At 37.3% G+C, this 21,472-nt stretch overlaps 1 long non-coding RNA gene across 1 annotated transcript; it reads left to right on the top strand.

The window, feature by feature from the left end:
* Positions 1-227: 227 nt before the first annotated feature.
* On the top strand, positions 228-20,904 carry LOC124722928. The gene is made up of 3 exons (XR_007006463.1): positions 228-450; positions 3,661-3,864; positions 20,532-20,904. It is a non-coding gene; the product is annotated as an uncharacterized LOC124722928 (long non-coding RNA).
* Positions 20,905-21,472: the final 568 nt, after the last annotated feature.

Raw genomic sequence — 21,472 nt, 5'->3', positions numbered from 1 at the left:
ATTTTTTCCGTGATTGAAAAGCTTTAACGCACACAAATCCCGCCATCATACACAAATCCACAAGGCATCACCATGCCATGTTCAAAGAATATCCGCGTTTCGAAAACTACCAGCGATATTGGCTTGCATGAGAGACGTCGTCATGCCATGATATGACGTCATGATTCCTCGTGGCGAGACGCTTCTGAAGCGAGGAGTATCCATGTTGTGTTTGGGCAACGGTTTGGGCGACCAGCAGTTCACAAGACTTTGTGAAACTGTGACGTCATTTTGACGTCACCCGCAGTTATCGAACACTGCCGGGAGAAGCGAAAATGGGAAACAGCCAAAGAGCTGACACTCAGTGAGGCAGACATTGTATGGAAACGTATATGGTTCGGTTATCCGCTGTTACATGTTTTCGATGACGTTCATCAGCAAAAAGAAACTACCAACACCGTGGACAAAGAGGTACAAAAAAATTTGCTTGCTTTTCTTTAAATGTATTTAATACTGTACAGTAACATTCATCACGACATACAATATTTCGCCACGGTACTTTTCTTGTCGGGTTAAAAACAATTTGCAGACTCGTGATTAATTTGTGTGAGATACATGCTTTCCGTGGTTTAGGATTTTAGTGAGCAGGATGTGTTGAATTAACTGCACTCACGAGCTTGGTATTTACACATTATTAGATATCTGTTGGCAGGTTACACACGGAGATTGACGTATTTTTTATTTAATATTGTTTACTTCACCAAATTATAAGTAATGGACGAGGAAACGGTCGTTGAAAAGGCAGATAATTTATTCGCGAGAATTGTAGTTGGAGTTTATCTAGATGTTTCAAATTCTGGTATTTCTGCTTTAGGAAGGACATGGACAGTACCATCCCTAACGTTGTTGCCAATAAGGAGTTGAACACACCTCTTCTTTCCTCTTCCATTTCATGTACCTTGCCTCCTACCAATGTGAACGCCCCAGCTATGCTTGACTTGGTACATCTTAATGTCGATGAGAGAGTACAAACAGATTCAGATGTCTGTTCGGGAATTTTCTGTAATTTCCGTCTGTTTAAAGGTGAACACTAGATGGCTTTATTAACCTAGATCATAGCCTCATTTTTTTTTTAAGTGTACTGCATGTGATAAATTTAATTTCTGACTAAGTATATGAATAGTCAGTATTGTCCAGGCCTGTATTAAAAGATCTTGGTGCAGGAAGAATGTTCTAAACATTCAGTTAAAACCTGAAATAATTTGTCATAAAGAACTATTGTAATTGTTAAAGTTGATGTCAGAAAAATTTAGTAGACATTCTGTATAAATTAGGAGCAAACTGTATTATTTAGGTTGATCTACTATGAAGTTGATAAACTATGGCTTTTTCTCATGTGGATGCTTTTCATGTGTGATGTAGGCACCCCTAGTAAGAGCTCTGGAAGAAGTATTTTAAGGGATGGATTCCTCTAAATGTACAAATGTGGCTTTCTAAATTGACTAGACCAAGACAAAATGTAGTGCTATTCATCTGGTTCAACTGTGCTAGATATTAGATGTACTTGTCCGCATCCTTGGCGAGAGTTAAGTAATGAGACACTGTTGAATGTTTTGTAGTTGCTGTGTGACTCAAGTATTACTATACATAATATACACTGAGATAATAGAGTAGTTTGTTACCAAATTCAATGTTTCTGAATTTACTTTGTAGTTTTAGGTAATTACAAACCAAAGTGTTCAGTATGGAGTGAAAATGATGTATTTAGACTTCAGGATATGCCAATAGGGAAATACGGAAGTGTCCGATCCCGCCCGTCTGCTTTGACCCATGACGTCACAAATATGGCGGAAACAAAAACAAACACACACTCTTTCCACAAGAAGCCTAATGACACTAACGAGACAAGTGCGGGAAATGCGGTGTTTTGGGTGGGGGGGCAAACTAAATATAAACAAATTTAGACGCCTTGCGTAGCTACAACGTGTAAGTGAAGACAGCCATGCATGAATACCCACCCACCTCCCCAGGGGTCGTAACCCCTGCAACCCATAGAAGATAAAGATGCTTCAGTAGCTGATTAGTGTTTTTTGTCTTTTTTTAAAAAAATCTCACGGGATAGAACGAACAGATCAGAAAGATAAATATAATAAACTAAAACAGAAATTGGAGGAAACAGATAATTAAAATAAGTAATAAGTGTTTTTAAAATACAAAAAAAAACTCTCACGAGATAGAATGAACAGATCAGAAAAGTAAATAAAATAAGATAAAACAGAACTGGAGACAGCCACACTCAAACCAGACTCCGCGCCGTCATGACGTCACACACAACACCCTTACGTCACGGGTCAAAGCCGACGTGTGGGATCGGACGCTTCTGTCGACCCGCCAATAGTTCAGTCTTTTCAATAATCTTTATATTGTTCATAATCATTGGCTTTGCCAGCTTGAACAAATTGTCTGAACAGGAAAGGATTACACTTATTTTTATAAATATTGAAAGGAGTAAAGAGCTGAACATTGCTGTCAAGGGTACATGGTCATAGATTACATTGTAACATATTCAAAACCTCCTGAGAAAAAATTAGAATAACAAAACATCAGACTGTCACTCCCATAATTAAAATAAACATAATAATCATGAGTGCAATAATATTGTAACTGAATTCTCATTAATAAAGAGCATGTTCATAGGAAAAGAACTTGAACATTTGAAAGGCCTTGCTTTCCATATAAGCAAGATCCTACTGACTTTCTCTCTTTCAGTGGAATCCATAAAGGAACTGAAAAAGGGCATTCTTCATGTTGAAACTTCAGTTGTTCGTCAATAGATGAACTTCATGAATAATAACAAATTGCACAGTAAATGTTTACCCGCACTCAGCACTTTAATAGAAGCAGCCCAACACTTGGAATGGTAACAAGAAAATCATAGGAATTCATGGTGTAATGTAAATGGTCAACAGCATGTTGGATAATATTGCTGTCTGTTACTGTTCAGTATTTGACTGAAAGAAATGCTAGAATTTGGACCTTACTCACTTGGCTTGTAAAAGTGATGCAGCCTGCATGAGGTGTCATAGGGAAATGTCAGGTGGAGATCACAGGTTTGCTTCCATTGTATGTTAATTGGTTATGTAAACATACAATTCGAAGTTGGGAGTGCCCATACTCCTGAATTGATAGTAATTGAAGGTGACCGAACGAGGTGGCGCAGTGGTTAGACACTGGACTCGCATTCGGGAGGACGACGGTTCAATACCGCGTCCGGCCATCCTGATTTAGGTTTTCTGTGACTTCCCTAAATCTCTCCAGGCAAATGCCAGGATGGTTCCTTTCAAAGGGCACAGCCGACTTCCTTCCCCGTCCTTCCCTAATCCGATGAGACCGATGACCTCGCTGTCTGGTCTCCTTCCCCAAACAACCCAACCCAATTGAAGATGTTAAAGCAACTGAGTACATATGACACAGGCACCTATTATGTGATACATGTTCACAATCATGAATCAAAATATGAGGACTAAATACGTCTGTGTTAATAGAACTGACTAATGATGGAGTCATGCAATGGTTCTTACGTGATGAAAAATACACAGCAAAGTCTAATTTATATAACACAATTTTTTCTGTATTATGAGGTATTAGTCATATTAAGCATGCTTGTTCTATTTGTTTCAGGGCTGACACTTGTGTTGCGATGTTGCTGGCAACACAAAAGATTGGGCATGAAATGGAGTCTGAAACATCAGTTTACTCCTCCAGAAAAGTACTAGATGTAACTTAATAAGCAGCCAAAATGGCAGTGAAAGTAAAAAATGTGTGCAATTTTGGATGAAATGTTCAAATAGATCTTGACTACAAAATGGAAGTTGGAATATTTATGTAAGTATAGTGTTGTTTCAGTGAGCAAGTGTGTAATTGTTTCCTACTATAAAAATGGGTATCATATTTGATCACACTAAAAATATTTTTTAAATGTTGCATCTTGTTGGATTTGGTTTGTTACTTTTTATGTTTTCACTGAATTTAATAATGAATGTGAACTTATTTTGGTTTCACACAATGTCAAACAATATAATGATTACCAGCCCCGATGAACCATGGACCTTGCGAAAAGTGGGGTGGCTTGGGTGCGTCAACGATACAATAATGCAGATAGCTGTACTGTAGGTGTGACCACAATGGAGGGGTATCTGTGAAGAGACGAGATAAAAAAGTGGTTCCTGAAGAGGGCAGCAGCCATTCCAGTAATTGCAGGGGCAACAGTTTCGATTACAGACTGATTGGCTTTGAAACACCTGCCAATATGGACTTGATGTTCTGATGCTGTGAGTGGCAGAAAGCAAGATGAGCCTTTAGCGTTACAGTTCCGTGAGGACATGCAGCTCTACTGTATTGCTAATTGATGATTGCATCCTCCCGAGCAAAATATTCCAAAGCTTAAGTAGTTCCCCATTCAGATTTCCTGGTAAGGACTAATTAGGATGATGTGGTCATCAGGAAAACCAAAACTGGAATTTTACCATTCGGAGCATAGAATGTTAAATCCCTTAACCAGATAGGTGGGTTACAAAATTTCAAAAGAGAAATGGACAAGTTGATGCATTTACTGTTTGATCTCGACTGAATTCCCCCCCCCCCCCCCCCCCCCTTGTTCGGAGATACATTATTGCTGGGCTCTGAACATGTTCAAAACTGTAGTGAAACTTTTCAGTTTTGTTTGCACAAAGAAAACTTTCAGCTGTTTCTAGTCAAAAAGGAAGTAAATTGAAATAATTCTCATACAGGAACCCATTTCTGACCCCTCAACAGTACATTTTTTAAACTATGCTATAGTTTTGGTTATGTAGAGTAGGCCACAAGAAAGGACCTGGTTAGGTGGTTGAAAGAGTGGCTGTTTCATTGATGTCAAATTATGATTGAATTTGTGTGTGCCTTTGAGTCATGATTGTACAAGTTATGGAATCAAGAAGCTTCCTCAATTATGTAGGAGTCGTGTGTTGTTTGTGAATTGTAATTCTCATTTTTATCTTTTACAGTAGAATGTAAGTGTGCTCCCATTATTGGCAGTGTTGTTCAGCTACATATTCACTATAAAAGTTACACATTAAAGTTAACTACTGTTAATTATATTCCTTTAAAATTCTACTGTTGCATGTCAAAGATATGCTCATATTTCTAAATTCAAAGAAAGAAAATATTCCACGGTTGTAACACTGTGTACAATTGACAAAAGTGCAAAGAAACCATCAAATTTTATATGCAGTTTTTAACTTCAGCACTTCATGTGCACTAAAAATTGTGGAAGGTATAATAATAATAATAATAATAATAATAATAATAATAATAATAATAATAATAATGTGATAATGCAATGCAGAGTACACTTAAAACACTCAAATATGACTTTCTAGGACTGCACTGAGTAAAAGCCTGTGTCAGTGTCAGTCCCTTCAGTACTGTAAACAATTACTCCACCCTTGTTGAAGCTGAAACTTCATATTGGGTCATCTTGTTGGCAAGTGGGACAAAAAATATTTAATAAGGAAGTCTCTTAATCTGGTATCATATGATGTATTAAATATTTTCCGTGTGGCATGTCTGAAATGGGTCTCCACCGAATCAAAATATGCCAATACCAGTATTAAAATTAAGTTGTAAATGAAATTTCAGTTAACAATGAAGAATTCCATCATTATCAGGGGTTACTAATGCAGAGTTACTAAACTATGTTTTCAGGGTACCTCGTTATATTGCATTACGGACGTAAGCTTCCATAAACACATTTCTGTGACGAGTCCTCCCTACACCTGTCCTCTGTAGAATCCAGATCTTCATCAGTGTGTGAATGATACCCTTCATGTTTCTAAAATGTAGTTTGCAGTTACTGTTGTAATATGTCATTTTGATTTAAAGATAATGGGTTACTAAAGAAATGTGTGTATGTTTTCATAATTTCCAGCTTGAGAGCCACTTAATGACATGCTGGAAAGGTAAAAATAGTAAATGAGAAGGAAAAGATGCATCACCAGTACCTTTGAGTTCATATTTGGAGGCAGTGAAAAATTTTCCAGGTCACTCCTCATATATGAACTTGCAATTTAATATCATGAATTTGGATTAATATACTGTAGCCAAAAATATGCTGAAACGATAAAAGTTTCTCATTGTGCTAATTCAGCAGTTACAATCAGATGACAAGTTCACACTTTTATTGGTCAGAGTGTGTCACAAGTACTCATATAAGTAAATATATCTGACATTCATGGTGATACAAAACTAAAATGGTATTTATGGCGGTTTACCAATGACACCATGATACTTCTCCATATATTGTTAAGACTGAAACAACGTAATTTGTGGTATTGGTAGAATGTTGTTCAATGGATTGAATAATGAAACACAAGAGTATAATTTTCATGGTTTTTGTCTTGGTAATTACTTAATTAAGCTTATTATCATGGCACAGACATGTTGGAATACAAAAGTATTTCATGTGTAAAACATTGTTTGACTTTCATGTGGTGGTGTTAGATGTTGCTTCATCTTGTTTGTAAGTTCTGTTGCTCCAGCCGGGATTGGCATCAGTAGTTGCCCCACTCCACTTCTTTCAATGGCATTCCTCTATGTTTCATTTATTGCAAGCTCCGACTTAGCCAGATGTGGATTAACCATGAATAGTTTATTAATTTAAAAAATTATGACAAAGCCTGAAGTGTTGTAAATAAAATTGTTTAGTAGCCTCAAGTTGCATATGATTTTCCTTTGACATGTTTTGCTCATCAGACCTGATCATCTTCAAAAGTTTATCAGTCACTCTACATGACAAAAAAGTGAATCCCTCGGAAGACCATTGGATGTCGATGTAATTTCATACACGAACACATCTTCCACAGATATGAAAATAATTAAATTGGCAGTTATCTGTGATTCAACAGTTACCAGAGTGTGTTAGTGTTTTTTGTGTTCAGCATTATTACCTATTCTAGTAGGGTATATGTGGTCTGAACAGCATCAGATGTCGAGTGATCACTTTGAACTGCACAGAGATGCTGCACACTTGTGTGAGACAATGTTATCAGCATCTTACAGAGTTTGAAAGAAAACTCATTGTGGTTCTCCATTTGGCTGGCTGGTCATATTGTGCCGTATTCAGATTTGTTGGGCACACGAATTTGACAATGGTCCAATATTGGACTGCGTGCGAATTCTTCATCAAGCTTCCGATAACTCTGTCTGACCACTATAAGGGAGAATCACTGTGTTGTGCACCAAGTACATTGTAACACCTCCACATCTGTGTGGCCAGTGGGTGCTAAATTTCTGGAGATGGACACATCTGACAGGTGAAACGTGTCAAAGGAGAGTTGTATGTGACTTGTGGCTGCTAAACATTTTTATTTTTAATGGTCACTATTCCCCCTCCAGGTGATGGCTGCTCTTGCTGAAGTATTGTTAAAATTAGGATGAATATTTTTGTTTACAATTGACTCAATTTTTGCATCTAGATGATGATGATGCTTTCCACCAAAGGACATCCCTAAAATATTTTTCTACTGTTTGCAGATTCCTTTTCAGATAAGTGTGGAGACATTACCCTCGTAACTGATCCATGGCTGATTTCCTGTCTGTGTATTTGCCAAGCTCAGTGGTAAAGATGGATAACTTCCATTCCATTGTTTCAGGCGAGTAACGCCTAAGTAATGCAGTGGGCTTTTAGATGTGACTCTTGGCATGTTTTGTAAATGCAGTAAACAGCGGTTTCAGATAAAACCATATGTATTTTGGATTGTTAAAGTTCTCTGTTTATATATGCAACCTAAGGTCTGCATTAACTGAGTTTATCAGAAACTTTTTTTTTACGTGTTGCAGTGTTTTAGGTACTGGACTCATATATGGGAGTATAAGGGTTCCAATCCCTGCCTGGCTATACAGACTTATATTATCCGCAGTTTCGCTAAATGGTGTATAGTAAATGCTGGGATAGAAATGTCATATGAAATTTACTTAACTATTCTACATGAATCTGAGGTGCTCTGTGCCTAAAGTCTAGTTATAAATAAGGCATTTTATCCAAGTATTCCCTCCTTTCTTCTGTCTTCTGTGTTGTACCGTTCATCATCCTAGTACAACAAGCCCTTAGGACACTCACATTTGAATAATATGATGTCTGACCCACAATTAAAAGAACCCTCATTCAGTGTAGTCCAGTGATTCCTATTAAGACTTAGCTGTTGTATGCGATTAAGTAACACCAAAAATATATTAGGATGCTTTCATTAGACAAAATTACCTCCAGTCTTCTTGTAACTATTGCAGTTAGGTCATTGCTGTTTGATGATACTGATGGGAATTTAGTGCAAGTAATTATAGTGAATAAGATGATTATTTGCAAAGTTAGGCATTATCAAAATAAATGAATGAGGGACATAGATGCAAATTTAATAATTGATATTGGGATTTGTATGGTAGAGAAGCAGCCACAGACATACACTGAAGATTACATAATTTTAGGTAACATGCGGAGAATATATATGTGGAAGAAACAACTTGGAAAATTGTAAAAATTCCGTTATAGAAGTTATGAATGGCTCAGTGATTATTTCATTACTAAGAAGATTATCAGGTAAGCTATGTTTGGCTTAGGACTGAACACCAGATGGTATCAGATTGCCCATCCAAAACTTAAATGTTTGCTATTTCTGAAAACTGCACAACAAGCACAATTAGAAGCCTTATCCAGTGCTTCTATTTATAGGCGGCTTTCTATCTTTTGCATATCCTCGGGCATGGAAACTATAGAACTTGCAGTTCGCTGTTTCAAGACCAGGGGTACCCCTGGTACGGGCCAAAAGTGTTGTCTTTTCCATTTCATATGAAAAGTCAGTTTCTGTAAATGTTAATCATTATCAGTACTGAGAACATTATGCAGCAATTGTCATCCATGATATTTTTACTGGAACATGTTTCAGGACTACCTTATCCCATTGTCCAGAACTATAAAACAAGGAAACAAACTAATATATAGCAGCACTACACATATTAACAAATGTATAAAGAAAAAATATTCATATCACCTTGCAGTATAACATGCCTTACAGCTAGCAATTAGACCCAATCAAAAGAAAAAAAACCAGCAGAAAACTTGCATTGTCAAACATATAACTGTTCCTAGAACATCTTGTGTTGGTGTATCATACTCTGAAGACTCAGTTTTAAATTAAAGGCAGCTGGGTAAAACTGCAGACAACATGAGGATATTGCACTTTCAGGGTAAATGGGGGCTGCTGTCAAATTTAGAGGAAGTGTAGATCTTTTGTGCTTGAAGAAAGCACTGTGTCTGCGTGCTAAATCAGAAGATAGAAGTGTCCAAGGGGCATTTCTGTCCCCACTGTAGTGATGTCCTGGCGCGACAGTAGCTTGTGACAGCACTCCCTCCTACAGCAAAATGGGCTGCACTAGCTCAGTTACCACTCTTTCCCAATGGCCCAGGCACAGCTGTGACATCAGCAGCAATGGGATGGAAAGAACCACGGTCGAATTTAATCTGCCTTAGGACTACTTAGATATTTTACTACAAGAAGAAAATGAGAATATTATAATGGCCCCTCAACTTGATGATGAAAATGAAGATGAAGGTTAATAATATTTTTGCGGCACATGATAGTGAAGGTTGTTAAAACATTTTGATTTACGGGCATCTTGGAAATGACACTAAATTCAGACTTTATTTTATATTAGTTTGTGCATGTTTTGCGCCTTACAGAAAAAAATGCACTCTGTTCACAAAACCCGTCAGTTCAGCTGAAAAACTCGCAGTGATGCTTATTTTCTGCTGTATTACTCAAATTTTGGGCTAAAGTTAGTAAAATAATTTTTTTCTTTGTCACAGTTCTAATTGTTTAACAACTCGTAAAATTTTAGCACATCATATAACATACCGGGTGATCAAAAAGTTAGTATAAATTTGAAAACTTGATAAACCACGGAATAATGTAGATAGAGGTAAAAATTGACACACATGCTTGCAGTGGCATGGGGTTTTATTAGAACAAGAACATATTGCTAGAGGCGTGAAAGATCCCTTGCGCACGTCATTTGGTGATGATCGTGTGCTCAGTCACCACTTTAGTCATGCTGTGCCTCCCAGGTTCCCAGACCTCAGTCCGTGCGATTATTGGCTTTGGGGTTACCTGAAGTCGCAAGTGTATCGTGATCGACTGACATCTGTAGGGATGCTGAAAGACAACATCCGACACCAATGCCTCACCATAACTCCGGACATGCTTTACAGTGCTGTTCACAACATTATTCCTCGACTACAGCTATTGTTGAGGAATGATGGTGGACATATTGAGCATTTCCTGTAAAGGACATCATCTTTGCTTCGTCTTTCTTTGTTTTGCTTATTATTGCTATTCTGATCAGATGAAGCGCCATCTGTCAGACATTTTTTGAATGTTTGTATTTTTTTTTTTTTTTTTTTTTTTTTTTTTTTTGTTCTAATAAAGCCCCATGTCATTCCAAACATGTGTGTCAATTTGTACCTCTCTATCTACATTACTCTGTGATTTATTCAGTTTTCAAATTTATACTGACTTTTTTGATCACCTGCTATATTATTCAGAACAAATGTTTACGGATGGTAATTAAACCCATGCTGTCACATGTCTTCTTTAAAGTGAAAACAGTGAAATGTTTGGAAAACAGCTGTTTATTAACACTCTTGCATATCATTTAGGTAATAACTTCTGCATAATACTGAGTGACTGTGATAAAAGCCCATATGCATTCTCCCACCATTGACAGGTTTACAGCAAAGGAGGGGGGGGGGGGGGGGGGGAGAGAGAGAGAGAGAGAGAGAGAGAGAGAGAGAGAGAGAGAGAGAGAGAGAGAGAGAGAGAGAAATTAAAATAAATTGTATTCATTAAAATGGCAAGCTGTTTTAAGCTACTTTGAAAATGTAGTAAAAAAATCAAACAACACTTCAATTTTATTTTAAAAGGATATACATCGTGCCCTGAAGATCACCATCGTCAAATATCAGTCTGTTCTGACACTTTAAAACTTCTCATTTTTGAGTTCTATATCCATTACATAATTCCTAAATTCCATATGCCTGTGTGACACAACAAAAATAGTGGAATTTTGTGTTCTCATAGCCATACCCATGCTCAGCAGAAATAAATTTATGTATTTTTCAGTAGGTGCCTCTAGGTATTTTATTTTCAATTCTGCAGATGCTTCCCCCCCCCCCCCCCCCCCCCCCCCCAAAAAAAAAAAAGAATGATATACATTTTGTCCTCAACACACTTTTTTCCCCCTCTCCAGATGTCACTCCAGATGTCCATGCCGAGGTCCATCTTTGCAACTAACACACCATGCAGTGCGGGTACAGCTGAAGAGTGTCTGTCGTATATGCCTTCAACCAGACAATTGTCGGAGATGTATTTTGGAGGCAACCCTGTCAGGCTGAACACCTTAGGCACACTGTCCAGCGAGTGTAGCTTGTAGCTAGGTGGAGCTTCCCTGCTGTTATGGGGTGGCATTATGTGGGGCCGACGTACGCTGCTGGTGTTCATGGAAGTCGCCATAACAGCTGTACAATACATGAATGCCATCCTTCGACCAATAGTGCAACCTCATTGGCAGCATATTGGCTAGGCATTTGTGTTCATGGGCGACATTTTGCACCTAAATCATGCACATCTTATGAATGACTTCCATTCAGAATAATTACATTGCTCGACTAGAGTGGCCAGCATGTTCTCCAGACATGAACCCTATCAAACATGCCTGGGATAGATTGAAAAGGGCTGTTTATGGACGAAGCGACCCACCAACCCTTCTGAGGGATCTACGCCGAATCGCCGTTGAGGAGTGGGACAATCTGGACCAACAGTGCCTTGATGAACTTGTGGATAGTATGCCACGATGAATGCAGGCATGCATAAATGCAAGAGAACGTGCTACTGGGTATTAGAGGTTCCGGTGTGTACAGCAGTCTGGACCACCACCTCTGAAGGTCTCACTGTTTGGTGGTACAACATGCAATGTGTGATTTTCATGAGCAATAAAAAGGATGGAAATGATGTTTATGTTGATCTCTCTTCCAATTTTCTGTACAAGTTCCAGAACTCTCGGAACCGAAGTGAAGCAAACCTTTTTTTGATGTGTGTTTTCCCGTTTTAGTTCATCAAATGTATCAATACAGCGTGTGGAGAAAGTTTAGGGACCTACCTAAATTTCGTTGAATCGTCATGTCACCTAAGTAACACTAATTGAGTCTATGTTTTAAATTATGTTACTAGAGATCTGAATCACAAGTTTGTAGTTAAAATTTCACTGCTGTAGTTCTAATACTTTTGGAGATGAACGTTTTTCCGTTTTGTAAACAGAGCAAAACAAATCTCGTTTCCAGGCTAAAGTGTTTTCCTTCTATAAAACTGACAGTTCTACTGATATTACAATTTAAATGCCGCTTTATTATACCTTAGCTATCAAAAGAATAATAATGCAAATGGGGAAAAATTCCTACTGATTGAGTTACCTCTCAAACAAGATTATTTATTAATTACACTGTAGAAAATACAGCAACCGGACAAAAGTTTCTCGAAATGATTTTATTATACCATTACTAGTTTTGGGCCTGAGCACATGGGCAGATGGTAGTGTTGACTTCTTCTACATTTGTGTCATCCTGAAAAGCCCTCCTATAATATGAAAAGGAGGGCTTTTCAGGATGACACTAATGTAAAAGTAGTCGGTGCTACCACCTGACAGTGGGCTCGGATCTGAAACTGGTAATGATATAATAAATTCATTTAAATAAATCTTCTGGCTGAGTGCAGTATTTCCTACAGTTAATTTATGAACACACCTATGGTGTCCTCCAACCAAAATTGATAAAATGATGTTATTTTTCCCTGGTGAATTCAGTGGCAAAATTGGTCAGTTTTGTTCCACAACTACTACCGATTAGCTACACTTACACGAATGCTGACAACACATCTTTTTTGTCCTTGTCTTTTTATAATGGATCAGCAATCAAAATGATTCTTAACTGTTGCCAATCAGGAGTTATCACAAAACAAAGCTGATTGATTCTGCCACTGAATTTAACAGGGAAAAATTTTGTTTGAGAGGTGGTGAAATGAGTAGTTAGTATTTGTATGATATTTAAGTCATAATGAAACAGCAGTAAAAATTTCATAGCTGTAGGAGTAACAGTTTTTGAGAAAGGAAAAGTTTTGATAAAAAGAAACAGGATTTTTAATGCCATTCACAAAATGCTAAAACATTCCATTATTAGAGCTACAGCTGTGAAATTTAACGGAAAACTCATAATTAAGATGTCTAATAATGTCATATAAAACATTGACTGAAATGCTGTTACTTTTTCCTGCAAGCACTTAAGCAGTCCAAATTTATTTTTTCCTGAAACCGAAAAAACAAACTACTGGCAGAGGAAAGTAGTATGCTTAAAATCAAGAAATTTACTTACTGTCTTCTGTGTTGGACTTTTCCGAGGAAAACCTAATGATCATACAGAACCAGTTTCTTTGGCTGCAATGAGACATTTGATCGTGTTCCACATTCTCTCTCTTCTATTTCTACGACATGAGTCCCTAATATTTCTCCATATGTTCTTGAAAATATCTCTTAAATACCATGAAATATAGACTTCTTAAAAATAAAAGCATATTAGCTTCATTATTTTTTCCCCTATTTATTTCCAGTCCCTTGAACAGAAAAACTTTTTTGAACAAGGAAAGGAATTTTCAATAAAATGGCAGTTTTCCAACAGACGGTGCTGGAACAAAGTGCCTTTGTACTTATGATGCTTTAAATCTAAAGACACTGATGCTGAGAGACTAACTCACTGGGTATTACTTTCTGTGAGTGTCTCATTGTAGTTTTCTTTGTGTAGACACCATGTGACAAAAATAGGTAGAACACCTCGCTGATGCAGTGCTGAAACGGTGTCCGCACCAGCCACGTGCCGCAGCCCAAGATCTTGGACAATGTGTCTATAGTTTTAATCTGCCAGGAAGTTTCATATGGTTGCCCACAGTTGACAATTGTGCCTTGAGAGTATAACACGTCAGCATGAGATCGTCTAAGAAGAGTTTTATGTTTGACAATGCATGTTAGTTGCTGGGTTTTTATTTTTGACGGTGCCTAATGGCATATAAGTTTTAACGTATGTTATACTACAGGATGTATTTTTGTGTGGTTGTTAGCACATATAGTATTGCAATGTATTGATGTTTTTGTTTTATGGCACTGTATAATGGGATAACATAGTTCTGAAATATGTTGTGGTAAAAATATCAAGTTTGACAACTGATGTGTAACTTTCTCAGTACAGATTCATGAGACGTTTGCACAATGGTTTTGCAACAGGTAATGAGTATCACTGACTCTGTAAATTCCCACAGTTCCATATGGAGGACACTGTACCAATAAAATGGTAATGAGGTTCCCGAATTTAATGTTTTATGTGAAACTCATGTTGCTTCCACAGCTGAAAGATCTGAAGTTGGGGGACACTTGTGCATGTTATGTTTCTTTAAGTGCCACAGTGCCCTGTCTACACCTGCAGTGTAGACAGGGCTTTCATGTTAGAGAGAAAATAGCCCAGGACATGGAGACCACCACCTCTATCCATTTACAGTGCATGTAGGAATTAAAGGTAATGAATAAGCTGATGAATGTTTGAAAGTAATGAAAGGAGCCGCTGCAGCATAATGTCGAGCCACTGCACACTGTCCTCTCACTTTCAAGAAAGATCATGTTTCAGCATTAAACCTCCTTATCCATTGTTATTTAGTGCATTAATTTAGAACTTCACTACCTTGAAACATCTTGGGCTGTGTACTCATGAATAATCAGTGCATCGATTTAGGATGAGTGGGAGGAATACGTCAAAAACAAGCTGGTAGCATAAGTTAGAAAAAGCTGTCCGTGGCTGTAAGTTGAGTAATAACGGAGTTGCAAGATTGATTGATAAGAGACCTACATTCTGGTTCTGTGTACTAGACTCAGTCCATTCTCACTTCCTCTGCCTGTTAAAACCACCTGCCCTTACCTGCTCTGCAGCTCTTACACTGTGCTCAAAGTGGTGTGGCACAGTTACTCTTTGAATTAACTGAAACAACTCAGGAAGAGGTTCTTACACCACCAAATAAATAACACACTAGTTAGCTAATAACACACTGTATTATTGAGACACCCCTATGTCTTCCTATTAGGTTGGTGTATAGTAATAAGGTAATAAGATAGATGGAAACACACAGTTGCAACACACCAAAATTCCCGGAGACTGTATGGTAGCTACTAATTCTGATTGATAAGAAGCACTATTCAAATTTTGTGCACTAGCAATGTCCCTCTGAGATCACAATAACACCACTGCCACACAGGACTTTGAAAAGGAAATGTCAGGTTAGATATGAATCTGCTTGACATCTACACCCCATATTATCCAAGATAACAGAAACGGACACCCAAAGCAGTGACCAAAATGGTCATCCACAGCTATTCAGCACAACACACAAAAAGTTCGCAACAGGGTAGTAAGCATTAACCTACTTACCACGAGCAAGGTCTGATGATGTAACAATGTGACAAACTTTGTTCGTTTAAGCCAACAATGGCCAAGGCTGTAGGTAGTGTCACAGTCAAAAATATAACTTCAAAACAATGCTTCCTACATGACTGTTCATATTTTGACTTTATCAAAATAAGATGAATGATCAGAGAGATTATTGGATCCTTGATGTGGAAATGCCATTAGTTCCTTGTCCACCCTCAGATCGGATTATATATCCTTTCCATTCCTAATCCTCTATAGTGAGATCATCCAGGATGTAGAACATGTCAGAGGAACAACGGTACACAATAAATATTTACTAAGAAAAACAAATGTGCTAATGTATACCTTCCACATATCCCAAGTGGACTGATAGTCATGGATGTGGAATGAGTCAAAACATATTTTCATATATGAGGTGATTAGCAGTGAATAGAAGAATCAACCTTCCCAGTATCGGCACCCTTTATAAATCTGAACACATCATTATCTGTAAAGTAAGATCTACCATCTGCAACTTTGAAAGAATGGCAGACAGATAGTTACTGTTGAATGATTGATTTATTGTTTTTGAGACACTCAACTTCAACAACCCTATATATAACAATTAGAGATGAATATGATATACCAATGAGGACAAACAATGTGAAACAGAGATTAAAATGCATCAGTGAAGAAAAATTGAATATATGTGTGGCTGTTCATAATAAATAAGTGGACCAACTACTGACACAAAAATTTCCTCCTTGTTATTTCAGGAAAGAGCCTTAATATCACTTGGTATGCTAAAATTAGCTTCACACGTACCTCATCAATACCTAAACTAAATGGCATGTCCCCTGTCAAAGATCTTCTTACGTGTACAATGATAAGCAAAAAAATTGCCCAGCCCGAATAATTTAGAGTCCAAGAATAGAGCATTGCACATGTCCAAGTTCAGAAGTGCCAGTGTTCACAACTCTAGTGGTCTGTGGGGCTTTGATGTTTACATTGTCAAATAGAAGCAGTACAATAGTTAGGATACAGCACATGTCAAGATCCATTGCAGTTTAGCTCATCATATCATTTCCTTTGAAAATCATTATTCAAGCATGTAGAAATGGTTGAAATATAAGAACGCCACATCAGTAGAATTACTATGACAAGTGTTTCACATCTGTTTCAGTGGTTGAGTGGATAGGCTGACGGGTTATGAACATAAAGGATGAGCGTTCCAATCTAACTGTAGTCAGCTAGCATTTTTTTTTTTTTATTTGTGCCTGTGCAGGCAATATTTTAAACCTTAATTCTCTACAAACAGTGCAGTTGCAGGCTTTTCTAGGTTCCACATTCTTTCAAAAGATTCAGTTTTATAATAGTCTAGTCTTTAAACAGACAAGTGGTCATAGTAAAAACCATTGAAAATGGATGTATTTATTTGTAATTACTTCGCTTGCCACCTGGTGTGTCCTTAGTTTTCAGCTAAGAGAAATGTATCAGCTGGTTAGCATATTTCTTGAAGTCCTTAAGCAGAGTTTGCATGACCTAGTGGACACGCCTTCCAGTATTTGTTGTTTCCAGTAAAATATTCGTTCATCAACTACAGTAGGCCTATTCTATCATTATGCTAAAAAGAAGAGGTAGGTAGCTCCTTGGTTACTGTTCCGGTAGCTGTAGTATGTGTCGCAGCAAATTCACTGCACCCTTTTTTTATCGCATTGCAAATGTTTCTTACTTTATTTACTTTTTGTTGTTAAATTTCATTTTCTTTTTATCTTTTTTTAAATTCTTTTCAGTAAATAACTAATTATGATTTGTGAATTTGATGTCCAAACATAATCTTCCTTGGAAGGTAAAAGTTATCTGACCTCCCATAACAATAAAAATTATCTTCCTTGAAGGGTGATATTCATCTGATCTCCCATGAAATACAAATAATATAGCTGCCAATAGATTTGTGTTTTGAAATTAATATTGTTGGCCTAATAACTATGCAGGCCTTTTACAGAAAATGAAATAAAATAAAATGAAGAGTAAGCTAAGTATAGCTTCAGTATTTTGTCCATGTCCCATTGGCATCAAGAACAGCTTGGATCCTTTGAAGCATAGAATTGATAAGTCTATGGAAAGTCATCAACCATGGCATTTCTCTCCCGTGAAGAATGAACCAAATCTCATAGGCCATTCAGTTCCCGGAGGAGGGTTTGGCCAATTGTCCCACAGAGTCTTAAGTTGTGATTGAGATCAAGTGATTTTTAGAGGCCACGGAAGGCATTGAATAATATTCTCCCTCCGGTGAAACCAGCTCTGAATTCTAATGCTGGTGTGTGATAGAGCATGCACCCATGTAAGATGTCCAACTCCAACATTTCACATTTGTGTGTCCACTTCTAGCCTGTGTGACCACTAAGTGCACATCATATGATTTCCCATCTGTGCGGTAAACAAGAGCAGGACCTCTTCTCATGGACTCGATTGTGCATTCATCTGAGGAAATTACTTTCCTCCAGTTGACATCTTCCCAGGAACTCAATTGCTAGTTTATGCAAAGAATGTTAGTCAGACAACGGTTCCTCAATAAGGACATAACGGAACCAGATTCCATGGTCCTTTAATCTTCTGAGAGCAGTCATCGGCGAGTCCAGGAAATGTGAAGCTGTCCTTAGTTCTCAGATGAGTGACAAAGGAGCATTCTGGGCCACCGTCACCAGTTTTTCATCATCTCCATGTAGAGACTCGAGGTCTTCCAGGTATTGGATGTTTTGCTACCTCACCATTATTTCTAAATTGTCTAAACCATCTTCTTGCTGTGGAAGCATCAACACCATAATGATGTCCTGTGTCTGATGCACTAACACTGTTTTCAAAGAAAGCAGTTACTCACTCGCAAACATTCACATCAGCCATTTCGAAGCAGACCTATGATGTGTACCAATCAGCTGATACATTTCTCTTAGCTGAAAATTATAGAGGTACCAGGTGGCAGTCGAAGTAATCACAAATAAATATTTTTACTATGATCATTTGTCTGTTTGTTTAAAGATTATTATAAAATTATAAAATTGAATCTTTTGAAAGAACATTGAACCTAGAAAAGCCTACAACTGCACAATTTGTAGTGAATTAAGGTTTAAAATATTACCTTCACAGGTCGAAATAAAAAAATACCTTTGCCTCCAGTTAGATTCGAACACTAGTCCTTTATGTTCGTAAACTGTCAGCCTATCCACTCAGCAACTGAAACAGATGTGGAACACTCATCATTGTAGCAATTCTACTAACGTGGAGTTCTTATATTTCAACCGTTTCTACATGCTTGAATAATGATTTTCAAAAGAAATGGTATGACGTGTTAAATTGCAAAGAATCAGGACATTATTATTGCTTATATCTGACGATGTAAACACCACGCTGAAGCTCCACAGACCACTCGAGTTGTAAACACTGGCACTTCTGAACTTAGACATGTGCAATGCTCTGTTGTCGGACTCTAAATTATTCCGGCCGGGCAATCTTTTTGCCTCTCGTTGTACACGTAAGATGATAATTGCCAGGGGATATGTCATTTAGTTTAGGAAATGGTGAGGTGAGTGTGAAGCAAATTTTAACATCCCACGTGATATTAAGGCTCTTTCCTGAAATCGCAAGGAGGAAATTTTAGTGTCAGAGTAGCTGGTTCACTCATTATTTATTATGAACAGCCACATATATTCAGTTTTTATATATGTATATTCACTGATGCATTTTAATCTGTTTCACATTTTCTGCACTTATTGGTATATGTATTCTAGAGTACACAATATATCAACCAGTCAACAGTAACTGTGTGTCCACCATTCTTTCAAAGTTGCAGATGGTAGATCTTAGTTTACAGACAATGATATGTCTCTGTACCATCTATGTTCACATCATTCTGAGGGTGAAGTGCTATAATCTCATAACATTGTCCATATTGAATTGTCTTTCCACTGTGTAGCACTGAAGGAAGTTTAGGAAAGTTGAAACACATCTTTAAACAATATAACTGAGTGCTGGACTACACACAAACCTGGACCCATGTTACAATCAATGTTAGAGGCCCAGTTATAATGTGCGAGGAATTTCCATAATGGAATACAGTCCTCTGCAGAGTGAGGAAAGAAGTTTCTCCACTGGATTCGCAAGTCTAAGAGTAAGGAATGTACCAGGTGCAGATACAGTGAAACTTATCATTGGTCACAGGCAATGGAAATCACAGTTCCACTGTAAATCCCAACAATGTGTTCAATAATAACTGTGCATTATCTGTGAATTGTCCTCTGTGCTCTAAATGAAGCCTTGTGTCTTTATAGTTAGTGGCACTTTTTAGCCTTCTTGCATTGCTTTGGTCTTCTGCCATAATATTGCATACGCCATCAAAATTCCATTTTGAAGCTCTGTGCACGAGATACTTTTGCCCACAAGAAATTAATAGTTCTGTATACTTAATCATCCGAGGAAGTTTCCAGCTGATACACCATTTTCCTTCTCGTATGCAACATCACTAGTCCCTGTTCAAATTACTCTTAAAAGGTAGTTATCAGCTGACTTCACAGTCAGTATGAATGCTGATATTGTTGTTCGTAACTGTCTTTTGTATCATCTGCTGTATTTTTGAGTGAATGGAATGATGTAGAAGTAATTGTTGTTTCATTGAACATCGTTATTTTTTCTTAGATTATAACAATATAGTGAGCAATTTGTCTCGGCTATTAATTGTGGAATGTAGTAATTTTAAGCATTTGAATGAATAGTTTACTTCATTCTACTTGCACTGTTCTGTTTGTACCAGTCCTAAAGTATTGTCATCATATTCTAGTTTTCATGAAACTCTAAAAATCTTTACTTCAGGACCAAGACTTTAACAAAAAATGCATAAAATTGTTTAATCTGCCAAGGAAAGTAATTTATATGTTGTGCAACAATATTAATTTTATTTTTTTACTTTTATGTCCAGGAGTGACCATGGTGACCAATTAAAACTTAGAAGGAAGACAAAAATTTGCTGAAGATTCACAATAATTTGCATGCAAAATTAATGCTGGCCATATAGTGAACCGTGGTAGTTCTGAAGTTTTTGGTCATTGGTCGTGGAGGCAGTTGGAAAGTTAATATCAATATGACCAAAGAACAGGATAATGGACTGACAGTCTGTAAATGTACTATATTCTCTGAAGTGAGATTTAAAACTTATCATGAACCTTAAGGACATTGTAGTAACTTCCAGAAAACTCATGTTACTGTGTTAAAAATAATTGTGAAAGTGAAAGCAATGAAGATTTGTTAACTGAACAGTCAATTTAATATACAATCTGTTTTTCTCCAGAGAACAGTTTGGAATTGTATTGTTTGTAACCCATCCTTCAATTAAATCATATCATTTTGAGAAGCAGAATGCTTCATATGCAAAGTCAGTGTTTCATAAGTTTGTACTCCCCAGACAGGTTAAGAGAGCCTGACGTACCTAGTATTAAGAGACACAGATGTGTCTCAAACAGCATGGTTCCAGAACCATAGTTTCCTTTTCTAGCAAAGAAGAGAAGAAGGATGTGGAAAATGAGGCGCATCGTAATGCACACAACCCAAGAAAGATCCATCAGGTACAAGAAGGAATGGAAGTCTGGATAGAAGAAATGTCAGTGAACTTAGGGAATTTTGCAGATACATATTTTTCTCTTCTTGATAGATCAGTGCTCTATGGCTGATTAATTAGCCTTCCTAATCTCAAAAATTATTAGTTAACATTTCTGTTAAGTTTCTTTCCTTCCTGTATAAGGTGGGTTTTAGTTAGAACTTCGTCCACAGTAATAATCTTTTATTTTTGAAAGCTCAGAATTGCAACAGTTTGTGGGTTTTGTCAACTGGCTAATATTTCCATCTTATTTCAAAAGTACATCT

This window comes from Schistocerca piceifrons, chromosome X, assembly GCF_021461385.2.
Source record: "Schistocerca piceifrons isolate TAMUIC-IGC-003096 chromosome X, iqSchPice1.1, whole genome shotgun sequence".
NCBI classification, from domain to species: domain Eukaryota; kingdom Metazoa; phylum Arthropoda; class Insecta; order Orthoptera; family Acrididae; genus Schistocerca; species Schistocerca piceifrons.
This window is presented reverse-complemented; position numbering and strand designations above follow the sequence as displayed.